The sequence below is a fragment of the Ovis canadensis genome, chromosome 11 (assembly GCF_042477335.2).
Source record: "Ovis canadensis isolate MfBH-ARS-UI-01 breed Bighorn chromosome 11, ARS-UI_OviCan_v2, whole genome shotgun sequence".
NCBI classification, from domain to species: Eukaryota; Metazoa; Chordata; class Mammalia; order Artiodactyla; family Bovidae; genus Ovis; species Ovis canadensis.
The window spans coordinates 4,720,039-4,731,222 of NC_091255.1; positions in this window are offsets into that span (position 1 = coordinate 4,720,039).

The following is an 11,184-nucleotide window of genomic DNA, read 5'->3' on the forward strand; positions in this document are numbered from 1 at the left end:
GTCAGATGTGATTGGCCTGGAGAAGCCTCAGCGGAAATGGGCCTCATCTCGCCTGGAGGGCAAAACCTCCTGGAATTTCTCGAGTTGCGGCAGGTGCTCTCGACTTACGACGGGGACCTCAGGGACCGCTCTGGTGGCCTCAGGAAAGGCCAGTCCCCATGCGAGTTCCTCGGGGGCCTCTCGGGATTCCTCTCCCGTCGATGCCGGGGCCTAAGACCTTGTGTGGAGTCGGGGCCGGAACCTGAGGATTCCTCTCCAGTGCTGACATGGATCTTGGGGTACTTCAGGAGTCTCCCCAGGGGAGTCAGTCCTCGTCTCGAATGCGGGCATGCACTTGCGCTTTCCTCCAGAGCGGTAGCAGCAGTGTCACGCAGTCCGCCGCGTGGATCAAAGGATCTATGTTTTTCCCTCGAGTCTTTCCCACGAGGCTTTCCCACGAGGCTTTCCCACAGGGCTGTCCCACGTGCACACGTGGTGGGAGTCGATCCTCGGCTTGAACGTCAAGGCAGTGCAGGGAAAACAGGTTCCTCTGGAATGGACTGACACATCTGGGGGACTCTTGGAACGGTGGCACGACCCTGGAGTTCCTCTCGCCTTTCCTGTGGAGAGCGCCTCCTCTTGAGATGCGACGGGAACGCCGGGAATTCTTTCCCTACGAAACAGGGAAAGGATCCCTCATCTCGAGCTAGGAGGCGGAAACGGGGCTCCCCTGGATGTGTGCGGGACCCCACGTGCTTCCTCTCGAGTGGAGACGGATATGTCTGGGAACTTCTTGAGTTGCAGCAATGGTGTGAAGGACCCTTTGGAAGTTCCAGTGGTTAGATGTGATTGGTCTCGAGAAGCCTCAGCGGAAATGGGCCTCATCGCGCCTGGAGGGCAAAACCTCCTGGATTTTCTCGAGTTGCGGCAGGTGCTCTCGACTTACGACGGGGACCTCAGGGACCCGCTCTGGTGGCCTCAGGAAAGGCCAGTCCCCATGCGAGTTCCTCGGGGGCCTCTCGGGATTCCTCTCCCGTCGATGCCGGTGCCTAAGACCTTGTGTGGAGTCGGGGCCGGAACCTGAGGATTCCTCTCCAGTGCTGACATGGATCTTGGGGTACTTCTCGAGTCTCCCCAGGGGAGTCAGTCCTCGTCTCGAATGCGGGCATGCACTTGCGCTTTCCTCCAGAGCGGTAGCAGCAGTGTCACGCAGTCCGCCGCGTGGATCAAAGGATCTATGGTTTTCCCTCGAGTCTTTCCCACGAGGCTTTCCCAAGAGGCTTTCCCACAGGGCTGTCCCACGTGCACACGTGGTGGGAGTCGATCCTCGGCTTGAACGTCAAGGCAGTGCAGGGAAAACAGGTTCCTCTGGAATGGACTGACACATCTGGGGGACTCATGGAATGGTGGCACGACCCTGGAGTTCCTCTCGCCTTTCCTGTGGAGAGCGCCTCCTCTTGTGATGCGACGGGAACGCCGGGAATTCTTTCCGTACGAAACAGGGAAAGGATCCCTCATCTCGAGCTAGGAGGCGGAAACGGGTCTCCCCTGGATGTGTGCGCGACACCACGTGCTTCCTCTCGAGTGCAGACGGGTATGTCGGGGAACTTCTTGAGTTGCAGCAAGGGTGTGAAGGACCCTTTGGAAGTTCCAGTGGTTAGATGTGATTGGCCTAGAGAAGCCTCAGCGGAAATGGGCCTCATCTCGCCTGGAGGGTAAAACCTCCTGGATTTTCTCGAGTTGCGGCAGGTGCTCTCGACTTACGACGGGGACCTCGGGGACCCGCTCTGGTGGCCTCAGGAAAGGCCAGTCCCCATGCGAGTTCCTCGGGGGCCTCTCGGGATTCCTCTCCCGTCAATGCCGGGGCCTAAGACCTTGTGTGGAGTCGGGGCCGGAACCTCAGGATTCCTCTCCAGTGCTGACATGGATCTTGGGGTACTTCTGGACTCTCGCCAGGGGAGTCAGTGCTCGTCTCGAATGCGGGCATGCACTTGCGCTTTCCTCCAGAGCGGTAGCAGCAGTGTCACGCAATCTGCCGAGTGGATCAAAGAATCTATGGTTTTCCCTCGAGTCTTTCCCACGAGGCTTTCCCACGAGGCTTTCCCACAGGGCTGTCCCACGTGCACACGTGGTGGGAGTCGTTCCTCGGCTTGAACGTCAAGGCAGTGCAGGGAAAACAGGTTCCTCTGGAATGGACTGACACATCTGGGGGACTCTTGGAATGGTGGCACGACCCTGGAGTTCCTCTCGCCTTTCTTGTGGAGAGCACCTCCTCTTGAGATGCGACGGGAACGCCGGGAATTCTTTCCCTACGAAACAGGGAAAGGATCCCTCATCTCGAGCTAGGAGGCGGAAACGGGGCTCCCCTGGATGTGTGCGGGACCCCACGTGCTTTCTCTCGAGTGGAGACGGGTATGTCGGGGAACTTCTTGAGTTGCAGCAATGGTGTGAAGGACGCTTTGGAAGTTCCAGTGGTTAGATGTGTTTGGCCTCGAGAAGCCTCAGCGGAAATGGGCCTCATCTCGCCTGGAGGGCAAAACCTCCTGGATTTTCTCGGGTTGCGGCAGGTGCTCTCGACTTACGACGGGGACCTCAGGGACCCGCTCTGGTGGCCTCCGGAAAGGCCAGTCCCCATGCGAGTTCCTCGGGGGCCTTTCGGAATTCCTCTCCCGTCGATGCCGGGGCCTAAGACCTTGTCTGGAGTCGGGGCCGGAACCTGAGGATTCCTCTCCAGTGCTGACATGGATCTTGGGGTACTTCTGGAGTCTCCCCAGGGGAGTCAGTCCTCGTCTCGAATGCGGGCATGCACTTGCGCTTTCCTCCAGAGCGGTAGCAGCAGTGTCACGCAGTCCGCCGCGTGGATCAAAGGATCAATGGTTTTCCCTCGAGTCTTTCCCACGAGGCTTTCCCACGAGGCTTTCCCACAGGGCTGTCCCACGTGCACACGTATTGGGAGTCGATCCTCGGCTTGAACGTCAAGGCAGTGCAGGGAAAACAGGTTCCTCTGGAATGGACTGACACATGTGGGGGACTCTTGGAATGGTGTCACGACCCTGGAGTTCCTCTCGCCTTTCGTGTGGAGAGCGCCTCCTCTTGAGATGCGACGGGAACGCCGGGAATTCTTTCCCTACGAAACAGGGAAAGGATCCCTCATCTCGAGCTAGGAGGCGGAAACGGGGCTCCCCTGGATGTGTGCGGACCCCACGTGCTTCCTCTCGAGTGGAGACGGGTATGTCGGGGAACTTCTTGAGTTGCAGCAAGGGTGTGAAGGACCCTTTGGAAGTTCCAGTGGTTAGATGTGATTGGCCTCGAGAAGACTCAGCGGAAATGGGCCTCATCTCGCCTGGAGGGCAAAACCTCCTGGATTTTCTCGAGTTGCGGCAGGTGCTCTCGACTACGACGGGGACCTCAGGGACCCGCTCTGGTGGCCTCAGGAAAGGCCAGTCCCCATGCGAGTTCCTCGGGGGCCTTCGGGATTCCTCTCCCATCGATGCCGGGGCCTAAGACCTTGTGTGGAGTCGGGGCCGGAACCTGAGGATTCCTCTCCAGTGCTGACATGGATCTTGGGGTACTTCTGGAGTCTCCCCAGGGGAGTCAGTCCTCGTCTCGAATGCGGGCATGCACTTGCGCTTTCCTCCAGAGCGGTAGCAGCAGTGTCACGCAGTCCGCCGCGTGGATCAAAGGATCTATGGTTTTCCCTCGAGTCTTTCCCACGAGGCTTTCCCACGAGGCTTTCTCACAGGGCTGTCCCACGTGCACAGGTGGTGGGAGTCGATCCTCGGCTTGAACGTCAAGGCAGTGCAGGGAAAACAGGTTCCTCTGGAATGGACTGACACATCTGGGGGACTCTTGGAATGGTGGCACGACCCTGGAGTTCCTCTCGCCTTTCCTGTGGAGAGCGCCTCCTCTTGAGATGCGACGGGAACGCCGGGAATTCTTTCCCTACGAAACAGGGAAAGGATCCCTCATCTCGAGCTAGGAGGCGGAAACGGGGCTCCCCTGGATGTGTGCGGGACCCCACGTGCTTCCTCTCGAGTGCAGAAGGGTATGTCGGAGAACTTCTTGAGTTGCAGCAATGGTGTGAAGGACCCTTTGGAAGTTCCAGTGGTTAGATGTGATTGGCCTCGAGAAGCCTCAGCGGAAATGGGCCTCATCTCGCCTGGAGGGTAAAACCTCCTGGATTTTCTCGAGTTGCGGCAGGTGCTCTCGACTTACGACGGGGACCTCGGGGACCCGCTCTGGTGGCCTCAGGAAAGGCCAGTCCCCATGCGAGTTCCTCAGGGGCCTCTCGGGATTCCTCTCCCGTCAATGCCGGGGCCTAAGACCTTGTGTGGAGTCGGGGCCGGAACCTCAGGATTCCTCTCCAGTGCTGACATGGATCTTGGGGTACTTCTGGACTCTCGCCAGGGGAGTCAGTCCTCGTCTCGAATGCGGGCATGCACTTGCGCTTTCCTCCAGAGCGGTAGCAGCAGTGTCACGCAATCTGCCGCGTGGATCAAATGATCTATGGTTTTCCCTCGAGTCTTTCCCACGAGGCTTTCCCACGAGGCTTTCCCACAGGGCTGTCCCACGTGCACACGTGGTGGGAGTCGTTCCTCGGCTTGAACGTCAAGGCAGTGCAGGGAAAACAGGTTCCTCTGGAATGGACTGACACATCTGGGGGACTCTTGGAATGGTGGCACGACCCTGGAGTTCCTCTCGCCTTTCTTGTGGAGAGCACCTCCTCTTGAGATGCGACTGGAACGCCGGGAATTCTTTCCCTACGAAACAGGGAAAGGATCCCTCATCTCGAGCTAGGAGGCGGAAACGGGGCTCCCCTGGATGTGTGCGGGACCCCACGTGCTTTCTCTCGAGTGGAGACGGGTATGTCGGGGAACTCTTTGAGTTGCAGCAATGGTGTGAAGGACGCTTTGGAAGTTCCAGTGGTTAGATGTGATTGGCCTCGAGAAGCCTCAGCGGAAATGGGCCTCATCTCGCCTGGAGGGCAAAACCTCCTGGATTTTCTCGGGTTGCGGCAGGTGCTCTCGACTTACGACGGGGATCTCAGGGAACCGCTCTGGTGGCCTCCGGAAAGGCCAGTCCCCATGCGAGTTCCTCGGGGGCCTCTCGGGATTCCTCTCCCGTCGATGCCGGGGCCTAAGACCTTGTCTGGAGTCGGGGCCGGAACCTGAGGATTCCTCTCCAGTGCTGACATGGATCTTGGGGTACTTCTGGAGTCTCCCCAGGGGAGTCAGTCCTCGTCTCGAATGCGGGCATGCACTTGCGCTTTCCTCCAGAGCGGTAGCAGCAGTGTCACGCAGTCCGCCGCGTGGATCAAAGGATCAATGGTTTTCCCTCGAGTCTTTCCCACGAGGCTTTCCCACGAGGCTTTCCCACAGGGCTGTCCCACGTGCACACGTGGTGGGAGTCGATCCTCGGCTTGAACGTCAAGGCACTGCAGGGAAAACAGGTTCCTCTGGAATGGACTGACACATCTGGGGGACTCTTGGAATGGTGGCACGACCCTGGAGTTCCTCTCGCCTTTCCTGTGGAGAGCGCCTCCTCTTGAGATGCGATGGGAACGCCGGGAATTCTTTCCCTACGAAACAGGGAAAGGATCCCTCATCTCGAGCTAGGAGGCGGAAACGGGGCTCCCCTGGATGTGTGCGTGACACCACGTGCTTCCTCTCGAGTGCAGACGGGTATGTCGGGGAACTTCTTGAGTTGCAGCAATGGTGTGAAGGACCCTTTGGAAGTTCCAGTGGTTAGATGTGATTGGCCTCGAGAAGCCTCAGCGGAAATGGGCCTCATCTCGCCTGGAGGGCAAAACCTCCTGGATTTTCTCGAGTTGCGGCAGGTGCTCTCGACTTACGACGGGGACCTCAGGGACCCGCTCTGGTGGCCTCAGGAAAGGCCAGTCCCCATGCGAGTTCCTCGGGGGCCTCTCGGGATTCCTCTCCCATCGATGCCGGGGCCTAAGACCTTGTGTGGAGTCGGGGCCGGAACGTGAGGATTCCTCTCCAGTGCTGACATGGATCTTGGGGTACTTCTGGAGCCTCCCCAGGGGAGTCAGTCCTCGTCTCGAATGCGGGCATGCACTTGCGCTTTCCTCCAGAGCGGTAGCAGCAGTGTCAAGCAGTCCGCCGCGTGGATCAAAGGATGTATGGTTTTCCCTCGAGTCTTTCCGACGAGTCTTTCCCACGAGGCTTTCCCACAGGGCTGTCCCACGTGCACACGTGGTGGGAGTCGATCCTCGGCTTGAACGTCAAGGCAGTGCAGGGAAAACAGGTTCCTCTGGAATGGATTGACACATCTGGGGGACTCTTGGAATGGTGGCACGACCCTGGAGTTCCTCTCGCCTTTCCTGTGGAGAGCGCCTCCTCTTGAGATGCGACGGGAACTCCGGGAATTCTTTCCCTACGAAACAGGGAAAGGATCCCTCATCTCGAGCTAGGAGGCGGAAACGGTGCTCCCCTGGATGTGTGCGTGACACCACGTGCTTCCTCTCGAGTGGAGACGGGTATGTCGGTGAACTTCTTGAGTTGCAGCAACGGTGTGAAGGACCCTTTGGAAGTTCCAGTGGTTAGATGTGATTGGCCTCGAGAAGCCTCAGCGGAAATGGGCCTCATCTCGCCTGGAGGGCAAAACCTCCTGGATTTTCTCGAGTTGCGGCAGGTGCTCTCGACTTACGATGGGGACCTCAGGGACCCGCTCTGGTGGCCTCAGGAAAGGCCAGTCCCCATGCGAGTTCCTCGGGGGCCTCTCGGGATTCCTCTCCCATTGATGCCGGGGCCTAAGACCTTGTGTGGAGTCGGGGCCGGAACCTGAGGATTCCTCTCCAGTGCTGACATGGATCTTGGGGTACTTCTGGAGTCTCCCCAGGGGAGTCAGTCCTCGTCTCGAATGCGGGCATGCATTTGCGCTTTCCTCCAGAGCGGTAGCAGCAGTGTCACGCAGTCCGCCGCGTGGATCAAAGGATCTATGGTTTTCCCTCAAGTCTTTCCCACGAGGCTTTCCCACGAGGCTTTCCCACAGGGCTGTCCCACGTGCACACGTGGTGGGAGTCGATCCTCGGCTTGAACGTCAAGGCAGTGCAGGGAAAACAGGTTCCTCTGGAATGGACTGACACATCTGGGGGACTCTTGGAATGGTGGCACGACCCTGGAGTTCCTCTCGCCTTTCCTGTGGAGAGCGCCTCCTCTTGAGATGCGACGGGAACGCCGGGAATTCTTTCCCTACGAAACAGGGAAAGGATCCCTCATCTCGAGCTAGGAGGCGGAAACGGGGCTCCCCTGGATGTGTGCGGGACCCACGTGCTTCCTCTCGAGTGGAGACGGGTATGTCGGGGAACTTCTTGAGTTGCAGCAAGGGTGTGAAGGACCCTTTGGAAGTTCCAGTGGTTAGATGTGATTGGCCTCGAGAAGCCTCAGTGGAAAGGGGCCTCATCTCGCCTGGAGGGCAAAACCTCCTGGATTTTCTCGAGTTGCGGCAGGTGCTCTCGACTTACGACAGGGACCTCAGGGACCCGCTCTGGTGGCCTCCGGAAAGGCCAGTCCCCATGCGAGTTCCTCGGGGGCCTCTCGGGATTCCTCTCCCGTCGATGCCGGGGCCTAAGACCTTGTGTGGAGTCGGGGCCGGAACCTGAGGATTCCTCTCCAGTGCTGACATGGATCTTGGGGTACTTCTGGAGTCTCCCCAGTGGAGTCAGTCCTCGTCCCGAATGCGGACATGCACTTGCGCTTTCCTCCAGAGCGGTAGCAGCAGTTTCACGCAGTCCGCCGCGTGGATCAAAGGATCTATGGTTTTACCTCGAGTCTTTCCCACGAGGCTTTCCCACGAGGCTTTCCCACAGGGCTGTCCCACGTGCACACGTGGTGGGAGTCGATCCTCGGCTTGAACGTCAAGGCAGTGCAGGGAAAACAGGTTCCTTTGGAATGGACTGACACATCTGGGGGACTCTTGGAATGGTGGCACGACCCTGGAGTTCCTCTCGCCTTTCCTGTGGAGAGCGCCTCCTCTTGAGATGCGACGGGAACGCCGGGAATTCTTTCCCTACGGAACAGGGAAAGGATCCCTCATCTCGAGCTAGGAGGCGGAAACGGGGCTCCCCTGGATGTGTGCGGGACCCACGTGCTTCCTCTCGAGTGGAGACGGGTATGTCGGGGAACTTCTTGAGTTGCAGCAAGGGTGTGAAGGACCCTTTGGAAGTTCCAGTGGTTAGACGTGATTAGCCTCGAGAAGCCTCAGCGGAAATGGGCCTCATCTCGCCTGGAGGGCAAAACCTCCTTGATTTTCTCGAGTTGCGGCAGGTGCTCTCGACTTACGACGGGGACCTCAGGGACCCGCTCTGGTGGCCTCAGGAAAGGCCAGTCCCCATGCGAGTTCCTCGGGGGCCTCTCGGGATTCCTCTCCCGTCGATGCCGGGGCCTAAGACCTTGTGTGGAGTCGAGGCCGGAACCTGAGGATTCCACTCCAGTGCTGACATGGATCTTGGGGTACTTCTGGAGTCTCCCCAGGGGAGTCAGTCCTCGTCTCGAATGCGGGCATGCACTTGCGCTTTCCTCCAGAGCGGTAGCAGCAGTGTCACGCAGTCCGCCGCGTGGATCAAAGGATCTATGGTTTTCCCGCGAGTCTTTCCCACGAGGCTTTCCCACGAGGCTTTCCCACAGGGCTGTCCCACGTGCACACGTGGTGGGAGTCGATCCTCGGCTTGAACGTCAAGGCAGTGCAGGGAAAACAGGTTCCTCTGGAATGGACTGACACATCTGGGGGACTCTTGGAATGGTGGCACGACCCTGGAGTTCCTCTCGCCTTTCCTGTGGAGAGCGCCTCCTCTTGAGATGCGACGGGAACGCCGGGAATTCTTTCCCTACGAAACAGGGAAAGGATCCCTCATCTCGAGCTAGGAGGCGGAAACGGATCTCCCCTGGATGTGTGCGGGACACCACGTGCTTCCTCTCGAGTGCAGACGGGTATGTTGGGGAACTTCTTGAGTTGCAGCAAGGGTGTGAAGGACCCTTTGGAAGTTCCAGTGGTTAGATGTGATTGGCCTCGAGAAGCCTCAGCGGAAATGGGCCTCATCTCGCCTGGAGGGCAAAACCTCCTGGATTTTCTCGAGTTGCGGCAGGTGCTCTCGACTTACGACGGGGACCTCAGGGACCCGCTCTGGTGGCCTCAGGAAAGGCCAGTCCCCATGCGAGTTCCTCGGGGGCCTCTCGGGATTCCTCTCGCGTCGATGCCGGGGCCTAAGACCTTGTGTGGAGTCGGGGCCGGAACCTGAGGATTCCTCTCCAGTGCTGACATGGATCTTGGGGTACTTCTGGAGTCTCCCCAGGGGAGTCAGTCCTCGTCTCGAATGCGGGCATGCACTTGCGCTTTCCTCCAGAGCGGTAGCAGCAGTGTCACGCAGTCCGCCGCGTGGATCAAAGGATCTATGGTTTTCCCTCGAGTCTTTCCCACGAGGCTTTCCCACGAGGCTTTCCCACAGGGCTGTCCCACGTGCACACGTGGTGGGAGTCGATCCTCGGCTTGAACGTCAAGGCAGTGCAGGGAAAACAGGTTCCTCTGGAATGGACTGACACATCTGGGGGACTCTTGGAATGGTGGCACGACCCTGGAGTTCCTCTCGCCTTTCCTGTGGAGAGCGCCTCCTCTTGAGATGCGACGGGAACGCCGGGAATTCTTTCCCTACGAAACAGGGAAAGGATCCCTCATCTCGAGCTAGGAGGCGGAAACGGGGCTCCCCTGGATGTGTGCGGGACCCACGTGCTTCCTCTCGAGTGGAGACGGGTATGTCGGGGAACTTCTTGAGTTGCAGCAAGGGTGTGAAGGACCCTTTGGAAGTTCCAGTGGTTAGACGTGATTAGCCTCGAGAAGCCTCAGCGGAAATGGGCCTCATCTCGCCTGGAGGGCAAAACCTCCTGGATTTTCTCGAGTTGCGGCAGGTGCTCACGACTTACGACGGGGACCTCAGGGAACCGCTCTGGTGGCCTCCGGAAAGGCCAGTCCCCATGCGAGTTCCTCGGGGGCCTCTCGGGATTCCTCTCCCGTCGATGCCGGGGCCTAAGACCTTGTGTGGAATCGGGGCCGGAACCTGAGGATTCCTCTCCAGTGCTGACATGGATCTTGGGGTACTTCTGGAGTCTCCCCAGGGGAGTCAGTCCTCGTCTCGAATGCGGGCATGCACTTGCGCTTTCCTCCAGAGCGGTATCAGCAGTGTCACGCAGTCCGCCGCGTGGATCAAAGGATCAATGGTTTTCCCTCGAGTCTTTCCCACGAGTCTTTCCCACGAGGCTTTCCCACAGGGCTGTCCCACGTGCACACGTGGTGGGAGTCGATCCTCGGCTTGAACGTCAAGGCACTGCAGGGAAAACAGGTTCCTCTGGAATGGACTGACACATCTGGGGGACTCTTGGAATGGTGGCACGACCCTGGAGTTCCTCTCGCCTTTCCTGTGGAGAGCGCCTCCTCTTGAGATGCGACGGGAACGCCAGGAATTCTTTCCCTACGAAACAGGGAAAGGATCCCTCATCTCGAGCTAGGAGGCGTAAACGGGGCTCCCCTGGATGTGTGCCTGACACCACGTGCTTCCTCTCGAGTGGAGACGGGTATGTCGGGGAACTTCTTGAGTTGCAGCAATGGTGTGAAGGACCCTTTGGAAGTTCCAGTGGTTAGATGTGATTGGCCTCGAGAAGCCTCAGCGGAAATGGGCCTCATCTCGCCTGGAGGGCAAAACCTCCTGGATTTTCTCGAGTTGCGGCAGGTGCTCTCGACTTACGACGGGGACCTCAGGGAACCGCTCTGGTGGCCTCCGGAAAGGCCAGTCCCCATGCGAGTTCCTCGGGGGCCTCTCGGGATTCCTCTCCCGTCGATGCCGGGGCCTAAGACCTTGTGTGGAGTCGGGGCCGGAACCTGAGGATTCCTCTCCAGTGCTGACATGGATCTTGGGGTACTTCTGGAGTCTCCCCATGGGAGTCAGTCCTCGTCTCGAATGCGGGCATGCACTTGCGCTTTCCTCCAGAGCGGTAGCAGCAGTGTCACGCAGTCCGCCGCGTGGATCAAAGGATCAATGGTTTTCCCTCGAGTCTTTCCCTCGAGGCTTTCCCACGAGGCTTTCCCACAGGGCTGTCCCACGTGCACACGTATTGGGAGTCGATCCTCGGCTTGAACGTCAAGGCAGTGCAGGGAAAACAGGTTCCTCTGGAATGGACTGACACATCTGGGGGA